Genomic DNA, 2500 nt, shown 5'->3' on the forward strand with positions numbered 1-2500 from the left:
CAGTTGGTAAATTTCCTGAATTCTTGAACCTACCTCGATGCTTTTGCGATCGGAGATCTTGATCACCATCTTGGGGAGGCTGGTCCCTCTAATTTCTCATCAAACATCCTGCAAGAAAAAAAAGGAGCTATTAAAGGGGCGACCATCCACCCTTCCCCTTACCCATAGAAAACGGGTCTTTTCGAATCTTTTAAAAACAGATAAATTAATCAGTGTCAATTGATATTAAAACCCGATTACCACTAACAAAAGTTGAAATTTCTTAAAAACGTTGTGTTACCTCGTAGGTGGAGTTCTTGAACGGGAAGGCCTTCTTCTTTTTGTATGTTTATCTTTTTTCTGGTGTCTGCAATCACCAAAGCAATTGGATGGCGTTAGCTATTTTATAGATCGATAAAGATGTTAACTGATGGATGTTTTATGAAAACATGAAAGGCCCCTAAAAACACTCGACTGCCTAAAAAGTGAGATGTGAAGAGGTTTTGGCCACGAAATCTTGGTTCGTGTCGAAAAACATGTTTTTGCGAAGCCGGGAACGATGTGAAGATGTCTGCAATGGAAGTTCAGTTGACAAGTTCCTCAGACCTTTTCAAGCAATTTCCGGAGCTCTACAGTGAAGTAAACTCGATAATTTACTTGGGATTCACTTTGGTATGTTCGTTTCATTGATCAAATGCTCTATAATTTAATTAGAACTTCTGTAAATGGTATGGAAACGCTGTCACCTACAAATATAATTTAGATCACAGAAACGCTTCAGTAAGTCGAGTAAGTGTTCCCACAACCACGGCTTGTTTGACTTGTTGAGGAGAAAACACGAATAGAACAAACAACGACAACTCCACAGACCTTGAACTTTTTTTTTTCTTTCTCCGCTTGTCTCTCTTTCTTTCTTGGACTCGTGTACATAAATTTGTAAGACAGTTAGCTCATAATTCTGATTGTGATAGAAACAGACAGATATAGCTGCTCGAAGTTTTAGATTTCTGTTTCACACTTTCTGGTCTATTCAAAACCCCGCTAAACCACGCCGCCAAAACATTTCCATGACAAAGTCACAAACACAGAAGTTATAGATGTACGTATACCTTTCCGGCTCATGCTTTTTCTTGTGTTTCCCCATGCTGGCAAAGATTGATAACGATCGATTGAGAAAAAAATCAAACTGATCTTAGTCAGGGAGCAAGTGTACTCCCGTGGGAAGTTAGTGCTTAAAGCAAGCCACTGGTCTAGATGGGTTGAGGGGACCTTAGTGAACATGAAAAATGTTGTCGGCAACTTTGTGACCCGCACCGGCACGATTCACGGGGGATTAAAACACGTCTCATACGATATTTGCATGGAAACGAGGCTACATCTTAAATCGTCTTTATTCCCTCTTATATGTCAATATTTAATCACCAAATTGTAAGAATAGCTTTACTCTAACATTACACACACTTTTAGATGGAAATTGTGGTCACGTGACCTAAAGCATGAAAACGAGTCTAAATCCAAAATGTGCCCTTTTTTCGTATCTTGTTTCAAAATATCACTACCAAAGTAAGTTATAATGACGAAAAAACATTTCATAGACTTTCGCACATCAAAGACTGAAATCGATCTACCACTTTATCACGTGATTAAAGACATAAAAACGAGGCTATATCTTTGAATTACCTTTTTCTCCGTAATGTAAATTAATGTCATTCACATGTATGATAACAGGTCATTTCAAGAGACAACAATAGCAACCATCTACGATCTTAAAACTGTGATTAGTCGCCCATTAAAAGTGTGATAAAGACAATTCACAACATTAATCGTCTTCATCATCATCACTTGCACTATCATAGCTATTGTCACTTTCATCATTGTCATCAATATATTCATCACTATCATCTTCCTGCAAAGCATTTTCACGGGGCTCGTCATCATCAGAGCATGCGCAAAGTTCAGTGTAGGTTAGCCCAGACTTTCGACACTGGCACCAATTTGTTGAATGAAATACAAGGTGCCGCGTTCCATATACTCAAAAGAGTCAACGAGTCCGAAAGAGTAACCGTCAAGAGTACACGTGATTTTGCAATCCAGCAGTCAGAGGGTAGTATTGATGTCAGTGACCAGGAAATGAAAACTCTATTTGAGGCTGCGAAATTCCTTAGATCTATCAGTCAGTGCAAAAACTGGGTCTTTACTGGATCATTTCAAGATTTAAACAGCAACCATCTACCACAGGAGCTTTACTCATTTTGTAGATGGCTGATAAGTGGGCCTAGTACTGACATCAATGCCAGTAACAAGTCAAACGAAATCCACAAGCGAGAAATGAGCTTGGCACAAACTGCAGTAAGTATGTTCCTGACTGACAGACAAAAAACCCAACACCAAGTCTAAAGTAATCAAATCTTCTAGGGACATGCCTCAACAACTAGCTGCTGGCTTGGCTCTATGACAATCTATCAGATGCAAAGAGATCGTAAATATGCTTCATGGTTTTGGAATGAGTGTTGAGTACAAC

Source organism: Montipora capricornis, chromosome 3, assembly GCF_036669925.1.
Source record: "Montipora capricornis isolate CH-2021 chromosome 3, ASM3666992v2, whole genome shotgun sequence".
NCBI lineage: Eukaryota > Metazoa > Cnidaria > Anthozoa > Scleractinia > Acroporidae > Montipora > Montipora capricornis.